This window comes from Toxorhynchites rutilus, chromosome 2 (assembly GCF_029784135.1).
Source record: "Toxorhynchites rutilus septentrionalis strain SRP chromosome 2, ASM2978413v1, whole genome shotgun sequence".
Classification (NCBI taxonomy): domain Eukaryota; kingdom Metazoa; phylum Arthropoda; class Insecta; order Diptera; family Culicidae; genus Toxorhynchites; species Toxorhynchites rutilus.
In genome coordinates this window covers 114,499,990-114,516,043 of record NC_073745.1, presented here as the reverse complement: position 1 = coordinate 114,516,043, position 16,054 = coordinate 114,499,990, and the positions used below count along the sequence as shown (strand labels likewise).

Sequence of the window (16,054 nt, the reverse complement as noted above, 5' to 3'; positions counted from 1 at the left end):
TTCGAGTATAGGAAGGTTAATTAAAGGAACAACATAGGTGATAAATTATTCTGTGAAATAAAAACAATTAATGAGTAATACTTTATTTTGTGTGAAGTCTCATCAATCAATATCGTTGTTTTTTTCAGGAAATTGTCATACATGAACATACAAAGCATTCACTTTCCATAAAAATACACCCAAGATGATCATAAATCAATCATAAAAACAAGAAGGTATAAGAACTATCTATCGATGATATTGGTCCCTATTATGTAAATTGAATCGAACGGTCGTTTCGATTCTTATAACTATGACACCGGGAATTTTTTTTATGTTAATCAAGAATGCGAAGAGCAAATAAACCAACCCTAAAAAATTATGCCGACGGCTTTCATCCGACAGTATTATGTGCAACAAAACGGAGATAACGATCAAAATGCTGTTCAACAATAATTACATAATAGGGCCCAATATTCAATTTTAGAAATTTTTAATTTCTCATTCTTCACAGTTGTTCTATTCATGACTGTATTTCTTGACTGTGCACAATTAATTCACATTACTTAATAGTTTCAACCCTTTGCAGTCGTTTGTCTGGGGTTAGAATTTTTCAGTATTTTATATATTTTATATTATTTCTATATATATATACATATATATATATATATATATATATATATATATATATATATATATATATATATATATATAAATATCGTGTCACGATGTTCGTGGTCGAATTTCTCCGAAATGGCTCAACCGATTTTGATGAAATTATGCACAAAAAACTTGGTAGGCATGAGAAGGGGTTGTAAACTATATACGATACCGCTAGGATACCGATTACTATCCATTAAATTTCGATTGGAGTGGCCCTATGCAAAAAAAAAAAATCATTCATTATGAACATCATTTTTCTTTTTGAATTGTATCGTATGCTGATTCTATATGAATCGGCCATTCTACGAAGTCGTGAGCTGTTCCAGCAATTTATGATCGACATATGCGCGAAGGTATAGAGCGTGTGTTTAAACAAAAAAATAAGTCATGTCGGGTTCGCTTCCACTCCGTGTTCCATTGATGTGAACCAAAAATGGTTATGGATTTTCGGATGGAATAAACACGCTTTTAAAACGAAAACTGTAATTAAAAAATTAGCTCTACATGTCAAATGTGTTCTATGGTAATGGTAAAGGTAATACATTCTCTGCAAATGGGGAAAAAAGTTGAACGAGAATCGTGTCTGGTGATGACTTTATTTCATAGATAAAATTTTGATGGAAATGCAAGGAAATTCATAAAAAAGGTAAGTTAGGGTCAGGACTGTGTCTTCTATGTATTCAAAAGACATTGAGTAATCATTTTCAATTAATCATTGTTAAAATCAATTTGAATTTGTTCATGGGTCTGCCAATTTGATAGAGAGTAAATTGCTCCACAAATACGAATGAAACATTTTGACGTTTATTTTGCGATAAGGCAAGATTGCCACATTCTCATAGAACGATTAAATTTGAGAGGAACGGATTTAAGAATGCAAAAGATCATTACGATCCAATCGTGAAGTCGAGTTTCAAATCAATCGGATTCTAGGATATGGGTGACTGTTCGTTATTGTTACCACAAACATGGTTCATGCGTGGATCTGAAACTTTTAACGCTTTGCATGGCGGATGTATTAAGTACAAGGCGTTTACCTAAAGATTGCACCAACGACACGATCAGAAGCGTACTAGGATTTCCAATATTTCAACGAAGAAATACTGACAATGGCAGACAATCAACCACAGAAATCAACAAAGCTGACATTGAATCAGGCAACCGTTGGGCAGAACCATATTCGCCTCAGCTGAGTAATACACTCAATGTTCATATTGATGTTGAGTTCTGCAATTCGATATAAAACATTAAATACATTTGCAAGTCCGTGAATATGGATGAAATATATCTGAATTTTAAATTCAGAATACCGAAGTGAAAACTCTATTGAATGCAAACGACGAAAAATTGCGCTACAAAATAGGCAAGTGCATCAGCTCCATTGATGTTGTCTTACGTATCGTTGTTCCCATTTCATTAACAGCTATAAATCTAATCGTCCATCTCGAAAACGGCAAGCGCGTATTTTCTACCGAGACAACAATCGAACGAATTTGATATTGATTTTTCTCATTTCATTTTTCTACTTTACGACAAAAATATATTATTTTTTTCACCTTTTTTTTATCCCATTTATTTATTTATTAGGATCATTAGCATTTTCGCTGTAACAGAGCCGGGTTTAATCGTGTACATGTACATATGTTTATATTTCTATAAATTGTGAATTACACAGTAGTTAGTAGTAGCCATTTGGGCGTTAAGTTTTCTGTTCCATTACATTATGGTAAATTACACAGTAGTAGCCATTTAGGCGTAAGGGTATTCTTTCTGTTCTTCCATTGTTCAGCAGACCGGACAGCGGAGACAGTTGATATTGATCATTGTTGGGTTATTTATAGAACAGCAGCCCGATGTTTCTTGCAGAGCAGAGCAGTTGTATGGATGAATCGATCTTTGTTCCACCGTGGATCGATTTCCATCGATGATGATGGTTGCGTGGACGTAGTTATTCTATAACAACACAAAGATGGTCAATTGAGAGCCCTGAGTTTGAACTCACGATCGATCGCTTGGTAAGCGAACGCGTAACCAAGTGGCTACGAAGACCCCCTTTTTTTCACCTTATGTTATAAGTTTTATGTTTTAAGATATCAATCATATCAGTTACATTAAAGAACACATTTTCGTTCAAATCTTTCCATTCGTTCTATTTTGTTTATCACACTCGATTAATTTTTGAAACATTCAAACACGTTCACAATGCATTATATATATATATATATATATATATATATATATATATATATATATATATATATATATATATATATATATACCGCATATATATATATATATTTTTTTTTTGTTTTTTTTTTGTTTAGTAAATACATATCTGAAGTTGACGAAAACAATGAATAAATCTTGTACTTCTCCATAATCTTCATAATCATAATCTCATAAGCATATTATGTAGTATTGCTCTTTCAAGAGAAGTTAACTCGACCAGTAAGACATCTCATTATTAAAAACAATAACAATACTTCATTAAAACTCGCATTCGCAGAGTTCAAAGGCGAAGTTTTCTCCAAAAATTAAGGTTTTTATTGATTTTCGAAACCTTATGCCAGTTGTTTCCACCATTTTCAATTGCTATTTTAGAAAATGATATGCGAAAAATGATAATTATTGCTTTATTATATGTTATGGTCAAATAACTGGATGTGTTCATATAAAATAACTAACAATATGGAAGAGAACATTACAACGGAAACTATAATAATTTATTTGATTTATGATCTTTGACGAATTTCATGCCAACTCGTCTTAGGAGTTGGCAACATTGTTGCCACACGTACAGATTTACTTGGAAAAGTAGAGATTTTTTCGTCATTTTCGGTACAGATTCTGTAAGGTACAAGGTACAGATTTTCCTGAACCTGAATTTACGATGCTACATGAAGAGCTGAATTGTTTTATTCAATCATTCGCACTAATATTTGCGAGGAATCCCATGCTCTTTCAATGCCCAATGCTATTAAATTTGAAGATCATTTGATAATTTTTCGGCGTTTCGATGACTCGTTTGTAACGTTCTCATTCCTCGACAACTGTCGAGCTATTTTTTTTGTCATAATCAGAACAAAAATAAGCTTCAAAATCGGCTCTGCAACGATACGAACGCTATTTCGAGATCAAAAGATTAGTGGCACGCCTCGAATATTTTCATAAATGATAGTATGCAATCTAGATCCAGAAAAACTATGTATAATCATCATCAGGCACACGAATGACTTGCAAATGCAAATGTAGTATTTGTAGTAAATAAATGAATATTTTTTTCATGCTAATAAAATTGTTTTTTCTCTACAAAGAATATTTTCGATGGTATAGATTTTTAGAACAGATTTTTTGAAGGAAAAGTACAGATGAGAGAGATTTTTAATTCCTCTGGAACAGATTCAAATACGACAACACTGGTTGGCAACACCATTTCAGAATTCAAAATATTTTTTTCCAATGATTTTTTTCAAAACAATTTGTGTAATATTAGGTTGGGGAAAAAGTTATCCATTATTTTCTAGATAGCTAGCTTTAGTGATCAATAATGAGTAAAATCGATCATAAACTTTCAAGTTTAGGCTCGTTGTAAAGGTGACATTTCACACAAAAAAAACTTTTGCAGTTTTTTGTTTGTTCATTCAGTTGTGAGTTACAGGGTGTTAACAATGGAGGTCAACAAAGAGAAAAATCGGGTTTTTTACCCTTATTCTTTTCTGCGAAAATGCAAGCCAGGCCTCTGAAATTGAGAATGGTGTTAATGGTGCCGATACTGTAACAGTAAAATACGTGAAATTCATTTTTTCATTTTATTTTTTTTTTAAATTTAAAACCGTTTATTTTAATTTTTTTAAATTTTGTTTTAGTGCAATACACTGAATTCAGATCAATGCAGACAACAAATGGACCGTTTGAAGCTAGCGATTGACCAGAAACGTTCAGAATTGACCAACAGAGGGGGTGTTGTGTTCCATCAGGACAACGCAAGGCCACACAACTCCTGGAGCTTGATTGACATATTTTAATGCATCCACCATATAGTCCGGATCTGGCACCAAGCGATTACCACCTTTTTCTTGTATTGTAAAACTTCCTGAGTGATACAAAATTGGAATCAAGAGAAGATTGTAAACAATTATTGCTAGTGTTTTTCTCCAAAAAGGACCAACACTGCTATGAGAGAGGCATTATGAAACTACCTTTAGAATTTTACAACAAAACGGTGCATAATTCACCCAAATCGGACAAACCGAAGCGTTTTAAAAAAGATTTGAATTTCACCCAAAAATAATGGATTACTTTTTCACCAACCTAATTTTCAACACTTGGTTCTTTGACCAGAATTTTTCAGGTAGGTCTTATAGTTTTTAAATTAGATTTTTTTTTTGTAAAAATTAAAAAAAAATTCGTCCATTTAAAAAAATAATCTAATTTTTTTGAAGATTCCAAGTATGCAAAATTGCTTAAGCGACCAATGTTTTTACGCCCACAACGTTTCACTGCAAACTGTGATGGTGCTTCTTATGGCCAGCCGAGTAGGCATGAAAATCGTCTAATTACTCGGCAATCTCTCGACAGATCGCAGAGATGTTTGTCTCAATTGATTGAATACGTATTATACCTATTATAATAAAAGATGAATAAACGGCGTGGGAATGATGCGAACTCCGGAAAGTCAGTTTTTTTAAATTTAAAATTAGTCAATAGTTTGTTCCAAAAAGTATTTTTGATATTGATATACTTTTTGGAACAAACTATTGACTAATTTTAATTAAAAAATAACTGACTTTTCGGAGTTCGCATTATTCCCACGCTGTTTATTCATCTTCTTGAATAAGCCTCAGTTTAAGGTAGTTAAATGTGCTCGATGGGGGAATACGTGATAGGAACATAGCACAGACATAAATTGGTAGTACAATATACATACGCCAAAACGTCATTCTCGATTCAACAGTCTTCATCTAGCAATCAGCCGACAGCGGCGACGAGGCATCCAAAATGGCCTTTCTCAAGGTCTAGTTTTGTTTAGGAAAAGTTTTCCCAATTGGTCTTTTTCAAGGCTATATGCGAATGAACTGGAAGAGATTCAAACCTTCGGATGGATTCCTCCACGCAACTCACATTATCATTAAACAATATCATAAAAATCAAACGATATATTTAAATTGACAGCACCTAAGTTTTTCTGGTTATGTGCTCCACATCACCCACCCATCTTTTTATGCGAAAACAAAATTTTCAATTCTAGCATATCTAATTACGTAAAACTAGATTTGTTTGTACTGTTTGATTTTTTTTTCTTTATTAAAGAGATTTTCAGCCGAAAGTTTGTTATCTCTGAACTGTACTGTTTGATGCTTTTAGATGACGAAATAATAAAAAATAAAGTTCCCTAATTTTAAGTTGTTTTTAGATGCATTTTGTCAAAACATTTTCATTGTCAACACTTTTCCACTTCAGCTACAAACAAAATAAATGAACGTAAATGCGTATACAAAAGGCACTACTTCTTAAAAATAGAATTTACTGAGACGCGCATTTATAAATCATTCATTTGTATTAATCTCGATGAACTTAGTTCATGCATGTATGACTACCATCTCTGAAACATTAACGCATGGAATATTATTTATCCATATTGTTAAAGTTTCTATACCCAGCACTTAGCACTCTTGCATTTGTATTTAATGCACCTCATTTGGGTACGACACATTCATGGGTATAATTTATTGCCATCCGGAACCTGGTTCACAATAGCACCTAAAGTCAACCAAGGTGAAAACGAGCTTTCATGACCGCCATGTAGTTGTTAAGGAATCATGGCAAGCGATCGAACCGAGGCGTGTGGTTTGGCTTCCAACAATGGGGAGAAGCCACTGCGTTTGCTGCTATCCGCAAACATCAATCCTCGGCGGTCCTCACTTGATTGCTGCGAGTGCGTGAGCCACATGATTCCCAATCAAGCGACACCTCAATCACAAAAAGCTCGTAAATTTTGTCCCGCGATAATCAAAATCACGCAGTGCCGCTTTTGTGAAAATCGCCGAGGGGCCCCTGAAGCCCATGCTGTTGTATGCTGTTGTTCCTGGTGGGAAGGAGGGACTAGCCCGAAGGGAATCGGAATAAATTTATGAAAGTTTAGTCAAAAGCTAACAATGGCTGCATTAATTCGACGGGGATATCTTGAACAGCGCTTCCCTTGTTATTTTTGGCCGAGAACACTTATCCCATCCACACATTTCGCCCGCTAGCAGACGCGTTTCTCGGCGGTTCTTCTGGGTCATCATCATTGCCACATTATTGGGCGCTGTGTGCTGTCGCTCGGCTGTAACCAAAGCCACCGATTGCGTGACATGAAAAAGCTTGATAAACCACCGAAAAAAACCACCACCCCTTCTCGTATAACACAGTGGCAAAATACCTGCAGCGTGGGGACTGTAAAAGTGGAGCTTTATGATTATTATTCGTTCCGTGTTCAAGGTGATCGCGAGGTGCGTTTATGTTTTTGTTTTTATTTTTTGTTTGTGGATGGGAAGAGTTGTTGATTGGATTTTTAATGGGTTTTGGGTTGATCTTGATTAATAAGTTTCACTTTGACCACAATATTTTGATATGAGTTAGTTTCAGATCCTATTTGCCTCACTCAGGGATGTTCACTTACAGCGTAATTAGTGAAACTTCAACTAAACGTAGTATCGTTAGCTGTTAGCCGCAATAATTCAAACAGTTTTCTTCTCGACCGGTGAACTAATCGCTTTCATACAACATTCAGCAGTATAGGAACAACCACTAAAACTTTCCCGGACTATGTTACCATTAAAGCGGCAAGCCACCGAGTTCACTATGGTTGCGGTGGTTGCCGCTGACCTTCATGAATATTTAACGTGAGAGGGCAAAAGGTATGCAACACTTGCGGTATTATAAGCTCCATTGATAGAACGAAGACGAGAAAGATGTGGCTGTCGGAGAGAAGATACTAATCGATTCGCAACCCCAAAAAACCGCCAGCTGCTTCGAGAGGTTCCACCCGAGTTCTCCTCGTGTGTGTATTTCTTTCTGGGCTCTATAGGTGCGGCACTAATGTAGCGAAAATCGATCAACTAGAGCGATGGTTTTCAACGGATTGGAAATCCGGTCGAGGGTGGCTAGGCTTGGTTAAACTACGAACCGGTTTCAGCACACACCGTGGCGTGAAGGAAAAGGAGAAAGCAATGTTAAGGGCATTTGTTGCACAAGGAACGGTTTAATGCACCACACCAAGGGTGCATAACTGACTCAAGCGTTGCGGCGGTAGCGTTGTTTGGAAAATGTTCTTCGACGACTTACCTTGTGTGTGAATTTATTGGTGTTTTCGCTGATCTGTAACGAAAAGAAAAAAGGTGATTAATTATTGTGCAATTATATTTTATTTAAAGCAAAAAGAATTGGATTAAGATTAATTTTAATACGAGTTGATACATCTCATTCCCCATTTTAGAATGTAGCAATAAAAAAAGCAAACATACCACACATACGAGTGCCAAGTAGTTACTGTACGACTGACCGAAGTTTGAAGGACATTTTCTCGATTTTCCATTTTCATTATTTATTTCAACTGTCGGGTTCTTCTTCTTTCCCTTTGTTGACTGAGGTTCTGAATCATTCGATTCATCCATCTCCAAGACCACGATAAATCAAGAGGAAAAGCCTTTTTGAAAAGGCTTAAGGGGGCCCACCCCTAATAACTGAAATAATCCAAAATCGGTATAGTTTCTCTCTGTCGTGCGTTCTGTTTATTCCATTGCGAAGTTATAAGTTAACTTGAAACGGTCTTGTGAGAATCTGGAGATGTCTCATAGAAATCAACCATTTTAGGAATTATTACAAAGTTCGAAAGTCGATTGACATTGAACCATAATCCAAGGGTACCAGGGACACGGAGTGAGCAGTTGAATTAAACATCCAACAACGAACCTGAACCTGTTGATCAAATACTGTGTCATGGATGATTAAACTTACGTCAAAGCTGACGTAAAATAGACTATCTTCCGCGATAAGTAAGGATTTTTCACATAACATATGTCGAAACCAGAGAGGCGTTTTTCTTCGGTTTTAATTTGATACGTCCTATTTTCTTTTTGATATGTCCTATTTTCTGTCTCTCAAGCTATTTCAACCAAAACATCTAAGTTTTGAAAAATCATAACTGCAAAACGAACAAAACACCTATTTTTGGATATGTGATGTAAAAAATCCTCAGCTTTCAAGAAAAAAATATAAAAAAGTATAGCGCTCTTGTTCCCGAGGCCATGAAAACCATAAGAAACAAATACAATCAATAATGACGAAAACTAAATTGCAACTGTAGTATTTTTCTATAAGAGACCAACTAATTGGATTTGATTAGATATGTTGATCAAAAGTTGCCCAATACAAAATGTTCGCCACCTCGAAAAAACACTTGTGCCAAATTTCAGCTCAATCGGACTTAAGGGAGAGTGGCGCAAAACGGTCAAAGTATGAATTTTCTGAAAATCGATAAATCACCCAAAGGGGGGAGTAAAGGAAATCGGGGTTTTCGAAAAACAAAATTTGATGCCGAATGTCTTAAAATGGTATGAAACGTTGAGATCTAGTGTCATCTCAAGCTTTTAGGATGCAATAAATGTTTCTATGATTGTTAGACTCTCCACCCTCCTCTCTAAGAGGAGGCTGCCATATAAATGAAACACAAATTTCTGCATTACTCGAGAATTATTCAAACAAATGAAACAAAATTTTGCACTTGAAAGTTTTAGGGTGCAACAAATGTTCTATGATTGTTAGACTCTCCACCCTCCTCTCTAAGAGGGGGCTGCCATACAAATGAAAAACAAATTTCTGCATTAGTCGAGAATTATTCAAACAAATGAAACAAAATTTTGCACGTGAAGGTTTTAGGGTACAATAAATGTTTCTATAACTGTTAGACTTTCCACCCTCCTCTCTAAGAGGGGGCTGCCATATAAATGAAACACAAATTTCTGCATTACTCGAGAATTATTCAAACAAATGAAACAAAATTTTGCACGTGAAGGTTGAAGGGTGCAATAAATGTTTCTTTGATTGTTAGACTCTCCACCCCCCTCTCTAAGGGTGGGCTGTCATACAAATGAAACACAAATTCCTGCATTACTCGAGAATTAATCAGGCCAAAATTATAAAAATGAAACCAAATTTGGGATGTGGAGGTTTTATTGTGAAATAAATGATTCTATGGTGGTTAGACTCTCCACCCCCCTCTCTAAAGAGGGACTGTCATACAAATGAAACACAAATCTTTGAATTACTCGAGAATTATTCAAACAAATGAAACCAAATTGGGCATATTGGAGTTTTAGAGTTCAATAAATGTTTCTATGATGGTTAGACTCTTCACCTCCCTCTCTAAGGGGGGCTGCCATACAAATAAAACACAACTTTCTGCATTGCTCGAGAATTATTCAAACAAATGAAACAAAATTTTTCACATGAAGGTTTTAGGGTACAATAAATGTTTCTATGATTGTTAGACTCTCCACCCTCCTCTCTAAGAGGGGGCTGCCATATAAATGAAACACAAATTTCTGCATTACTCGAGAATTATTCAAACAAATGAAACCAAATTTTGCACGTGAAGGTTAGATAGATTCCATGAAATTCAGAGGAGCGTAAAGGGTGTGTCACATCAAATTGCATCACGGAAAAAACGCTGTAGAATTTCGCCCAGTAAACCGATCCTTTTGAAAATTTTAGACAGTAAAATAAAAACTATTAAACAACTTTTGGCATTTTCTTTTTATTCATACTTCGAGCCCATGCCCGTATGCTCGCACCTTCCTCTTTACCCCGTCCATAAGGTTCTGTACAACGTCAGGTTGTAGTTTTTTTTGAACAGAAATCCATTTTCTCTTGAAGTCCGCCTCCGATTTGACAACTTTTGGGTTCTTCCGGAGGGCCTGCTTCATAATCGCCCAATATTTCTTTATTGGGCGAAGCTCCGGCGCGTTGGGCGGGTTCATTTCCTTTGGCACGAAGGTGACCCCGTTGGCTTCGTACCACTCCAACACGTCCTTTGAATAGTGGCACGAAGCGAGATCCGGCCAGAAGATGGTCGGGCCCTCGTGCTGCTTCAATAGTGGTAGTAAGCGCTTCTGTAGGCACTTCTTAAGGTAAACCTGCCTGTTTACCGTGCCGGTCATCACGAAGGGGGCGCTCCGCTTTCCGCAAGAGCAGATCGCTTGCCACACCATGTACTTTTTGGCAAACTTGGATAGTTTCTGTTTGCGAATCTCCTCCGGAACGCTGAATTTGTCCTCTGCGGAGAAGAACAACAGGCCCGGCAGCTGACGAAAGTCCGCTTTGACGTAGGTTTCGTCGTTCATTACCAGGCAATGCGGCTTCGTCAGCATTTCGGTGTACAGCTTCCGGGCTCGCGTCTTCCCCACCATGTTTTGCCTTTCGTCGCGGTTAGGAGCCTTCTGAACCTTGTATGTACGCAGGCCCTCCCGCTGCTTGGTCCGCTGGACGAATGAACTTGACAAATTCAGCTTATTGGCGACATCCCGGACCGAACTTCTCGGATCACGTCTAAACTGCTTAACTACGCGCTTGTGATCTTTTTCACTGACGGAGCATCCATTTTTGCCGTTCTTCACCTTCCGGTCGATGGTTAGGTTCTCGAAGTATCGTTTTAGTACTCTGCTGACCGTGGATTGGACGATTCCCAGCATCTTACCGATGTCCCGATGTGACAACTCCGGATTCTCGAAATGAGTGTGCAGGATTGATTCACGACGCTCTTTTTCGTTCGACGACATTTTTCCAAATTTACGAAAAATTAACAGTGAAGCATGGCCAACGTGATCTATACACTCTTATCTGATTATAAGCGAGAGCTGAAGATATAATTCCTAAAAATTTAATTTCTACAGCGTTTTTTCCGTGATGCAATTTGATGTGACACACCCTTTATTATATTTATCTCCCTTACAAGTGTTACTATAGTAATACACAGTTGGATTGCTCATATTTGTTTACTGTATGTATTATTAGTATGTAAAGATCTCCACATTGACGTCCATTAAAGTGTGATATTCATCATTCTAATATTGAGAGCCAGCAACATAAATAAAAGTCAGCGAAGCAAACGTCCAGTGTTTCAGCAACTAGCCACGATATTTAATAACTACAACCCACTTCGAAGCCATCACCGCAAAACATCGGGCTGCCGCCGAGGCAGATGTCGAGTCAGCCAGCTGCTGGCTTCCTGCTGGCCAGCGGCTAACAAAAGTTCATAAATCTTCCATTTGTTTTTATTTCTCTCTATTAAAAATAAATTTTCTTGCAATTCTCGACTGTGTCGCTGAATGCCGCCGAGTACAATGTGCCAGAATGTCCGGTCCGCACAATCACTGCGGTAAGAGTCAGGGTTGTGCCAGTGGGAGGAGGGTCGTGGCGAGGCGCTCGGGAAATTTGTTTCATTTCAGCTACATTTCACCGTATAGTTTTTATTGGATGTTTATTCGCCTGGAAATGGTCGGACTGTGGGGCAACTTTTTGCTGCGGCGAAGGATAAAAAGCATACCAGTACTTTCTAGGACGAGAGTGAAGTCCAAAGGTGAGCGTAAAAAAGAAGAAAGAAAAAAGGTTCTAACCGCTCATTGGCAGGGAGGCCGCCGTAGGTGTGTGTGTGTGTGCGTCTCGTTGATAAATCAAGTGCCATAAAAAATTTAGAAAATCGATAAGTGGCGAAAGCCGGCTACGACCGCAGTAGGGATAAAAATAAAAGGATGAATGACAGCAGGCATCGAGAGGCTTTACACAAGACACAATGGATGAATCGAATTCGCATAAATCGACCAAAGCTGTTGAACGGGGGGATGTTCGGATCGATGACATGAAAAAGGATCATCCCACAGAGAGATGATGGTAGAGAAATCTATTGTACTTATTGGTGGCGTGATTCTTTTATCAAATACTCTTAATGTACTTATTACTTCTCGTTAAGGATCTGCCAGAATTTTCACTGATCAATCATTGAACCGAGCAAGAATATTTGCATCGTTTGAGATACATAATAAAAAAAACCCTTGGTTGTGTTCTACGCTTTAACGAAAAGACCATCTGCTCTGAGGCGTGAAATTGTGTGGGATGCAGTTCGCATTGAGTTCGCAAGACAATTAAAACTTTCGCTTTACAGACCAGAGAATTGCAAACGTTCAGACGAACACAAATGCACACCTCTACACTGGCTTCAAAAGTTCAATGATTAGAACCGCCTGAAGGAAGGCGCTCCGAGCGAAAAACTTGTTTTAGGTAATTGGAACAGTTGTGGTTTATGCACTACTCGTCGTACCGTAGCCAAAACAAACGACTTATCCGATTGTCAATGTGAGAAAAAAAAGCTTAAACAAACAGAAACACGACTCCATTTATGTGCGTCCTCCCCGTCCATAAACATACCAGTAGGTACTCTTCAGTTCATCTGCGGCATTTAAGGAATGCTGCCTTGTTCGTTTATGTCAAACAGATCGTCACTCAGTCGATTGCCTGCTGTCCCCTTCAGATTTAAACGTAATCGGTTGTGGTTTTTATTCTTGACATTAAAAGCTCAAACCAGGTGAAGAACGTGTGACTGATTCCGAAACGAATTGGAAGTGACGTCGTGCGGAGATTCTTATAAACAAACAAAGTGCATTGACGAATGTGGGAGACGTACAGATCCGTACCGATGCATTCGGAGTTCCTTTGTGTGGCGCCGCGATTTCAGGGTACCTGCCGGCCTTAGATTGCGTCGGAGATTGCAGCGTTTCGCTAATAGACGAGGGTATGACTGAAGCTGAGGTGTGTGATCGATGAGAAATTAATTAAAAGTTTTTAGTTTACGCACGTCGAACGAACACAGAGGTGAAAGCTACCCGTTGTGACATCAACATCATGTGGATGGATGACACAAGTTCACATTCATATGGAATACTTGACCGAGAAACTCGGGCCAATGTCAATGCTACTAATATTGCATTGCGAACGTAAAAACAGCTCCGGCGACCGGAGAAACAAGCGTTACAGCAAATCAGCTGCTGAGATTTTCGTTCAATGTTAGCGATATCGACGACATAAAGTATACACCCTTGAGTGCTTGAAGTTTTCACGTCTCGCTTCGTGTGAGTGAATAAATAAATACATTTTGTATTCTAGATTGCGAAAACGATTAGTTCAGTGATGTGGTATGACAAATGTGAAGTGATAGGAAAACCACCTTTTATTGTACTGTCGGAATTCTCACATGATAAGTGGATGCCACATTTTATATTTTTTGAAAATAGCAATAAAGGTATTTTTTTTCAAAAATTCTGTTGATTTAATTTTTCTAACGTGGAAATCATATCCAGATTGCCCGGACAATTTCAAGAAAAACATTTTATACCAGTAATTGAACAAATTCGCCCCAGTTAGGAGGTTGTTAAATCTTATAATAAAAAGTAATACTAAAAAAATGTTTTAGGGTCATAGAACTTCAAGTTGGCATTCTAGACTTGAAGTTTTTGTTCAGCGATGAAGGTTATTTCTGGTTGAATGGAATCGCCAATGAACGAAACTGCTGCATTTCAAGTGGAGAAAATTCTCGTGCCTTTGTCGAAACACGTTTGCATTTTGGAAAAATAATCATGGCGAAGTCACTTTTCCGTTTTTGCTCCAAATGATTCAGACCAGAAAGTAACAGTTAACGGTGACCACGAACAGAACTATTCCTCCCGTTTTTTTGCATCACAATTCAACCTGGAAGAGCTATGACTTCATCAGGACAACGCACTTTGCCACACCACGTGTGCCACAATTAATTTATTGAATGAAATGTTCGGCGAACGAATAAGATCATACGAATTAACACCATTGAACTATTTTTGTGGGGCTATGTGAAATCTCTGGTCTATGCAGATAAGCCGCAGATGATTGACACCTTGGACAACATGCAGCACCCCAGCAAACATTAAATCGTATGACGTTTGCACATGCTAGGTCGCATATAAATTCGTATCAAATTACAATCGTATAAAATATCGATCAAAGGTGCATCATATGTATCCGAAATCGCATAAAATGCAAAAACACGATTTTTTATATCGTTTATGGATTGAGTCGTATATCGAGATAACGATCATCCTAGTATTGCGATATGCAGTATTATATACGAACATTCTTTTCAATTCATATAGCATTGTCGGGTCAAATCGCATATCAGTGTGAAAAGCATCGTATATCGTTATATGCGGATTTATATGCGTATAAAATATGGCATATACGTATATCGCCTCAACTTCTGCGTGTATATGTCAGTTATGTGCATCATATATCATCCAAATGTGTCTTGGACAAGCAAACCATTTGCCTCATACCGTATGCCTCATCACCGTATCATGCCTCATACCGTATGACTCATACGGTATGAGGCATGATGTCGACGCCAACCTCTCTCAGTTTCTATTCTGTTTTCGCATTTTCGCATGACATTGTCATGACAAATGGTTTGCTTGGTCTTGGATGTATGTATATCGCCTCCAATCATGGCTACTCATACGATTTAATGTTTGCTGTGAAGTTATCAAACGGTTTCTCCTGCTGTGTAAGTTATCAAAATTTGGACATCCTGGAAAAAAAATTCCATTCTTTATTTCACGATCATATATTCTGACACGGATAAATATCATACGTATAAGACAGTCTGTGATTTTCGTTTTTCTATTTTGATGATCCAATGCACAAGGCATTGTTGTGTCCCAGAAACTTTTCCAATATGACAAGTATTAACTTTGCGTTAGAGGCGTTTCGAGGGTACTGCGATGATAATATAGAAGATCTGGAGAATGAATTCCGTGCCCTAAATGTAAAATTACTCCGTAAGGAAATCACACTTTCAGAAAACGAGCATGTGCAGGGTTGGTGGACAAAAATTGGATACCTAAAATGAATTGACGTTTTTTTTTTAATACGAGGTTTTTTTACGGTTCGCTCGCCTTTTCGACGCTTCGATGCCTTGTTTGTAACGTTCTCACTATACCTCACTCCTCGGCAACTGTCGAGCGATTTTTTTCTTCTGTATATAATCAGAACAAAAAAAAATTTGGAACCGGATCAGTAACGATATGACGAACGTTATTTTGAATTCAAAAGATTTGACCGAATATCGTGGAAGCAGCTCGAAAATTTTAATACATGATAGTATGCAATCTAGATTCAGAAAACTATGTATAAGCAGAATCACATACACGAATCACTTGCAAATGTAAACGTAGTATTTGTAGTAAATGTAGTAAACGCAGTGAATATGTAGTAAATCTATGTAAATTAATGCAAGATTCCTCTAATTTATTCTAAACTTTTAATTGAATTTATTCGGCAAACATAAAGCGTG

General features: G+C 37.4%; 1 protein-coding gene across 4 annotated transcripts in view; it reads right to left on the bottom strand.

Moving 5' to 3' along the window:
• LOC129771066 (Ig-like and fibronectin type-III domain-containing protein 1) overlaps positions 1 to 16,054 on the bottom strand; it is a 436,355-nt gene that overhangs the window by 272,202 nt on the left and 148,099 nt on the right. For all 4 annotated transcript variants that reach the window (XR_008742272.1, XM_055774358.1, XM_055774356.1 and 1 more), the window contains exon 2: positions 7,969 to 8,001. The gene's annotated coding sequence lies outside the window, so the exon portion shown is untranslated. The remainder of the gene's footprint in view (positions 1 to 7,968; positions 8,002 to 16,054) is intronic.